Here is a 389-nt window from a genome sequence, read left to right as displayed (position 1 = left end):
CACCAACGCCAGCATCTTCTAATGCTCCTCTCTGGGGTATTAACTGCAAGAAGACAAAGAAGTTGTGCAACCATTGAGTCCATACAGCAGTAAAGACTCAGTGCATTGGCCGGGAATCGGACCCGGGTCTCCCGCGTGGCAGGCGAGAATTCTACCACTGAACCACCAATGCTCACATGGCAGTGACAGCCACAGCCACCACTGCTTCTTTGACGCAATCTTGTCTTCATATTCTTCCTAGGCCGAATCAGGCGGCACACGACCGATCCATTTTGTGCCCATCAAGACTGCAACGGTGCGCCAAACGTCTTCTTTCATGGGGACCTGTCGTGGTGCCACTCAAATTTCACAGTGAAATGGACAATAATAACAATATTCAAAATCACTAG

At 49.6% G+C, this 389-nt stretch overlaps 1 non-coding gene across 1 annotated transcript; it reads right to left on the bottom strand.

The window, feature by feature from the left end:
* Positions 1-101: 101 nt before the first annotated feature.
* Positions 102-172, bottom strand: trnag-gcc. The gene has a single exon. It is a non-coding gene; the product is annotated as a tRNA-Gly (tRNA).
* Positions 173-389: the final 217 nt, after the last annotated feature.

Source organism: Plectropomus leopardus, unplaced genomic scaffold (genome assembly GCF_008729295.1).
Source record: "Plectropomus leopardus isolate mb unplaced genomic scaffold, YSFRI_Pleo_2.0 unplaced_scaffold58276, whole genome shotgun sequence".
NCBI classification, from domain to species: Eukaryota; Metazoa; Chordata; class Actinopteri; order Perciformes; family Serranidae; genus Plectropomus; species Plectropomus leopardus.
The sequence above is the reverse complement of the archived record's forward strand: the minus strand, read 5'-3'. Positions and strand labels throughout refer to the sequence as shown.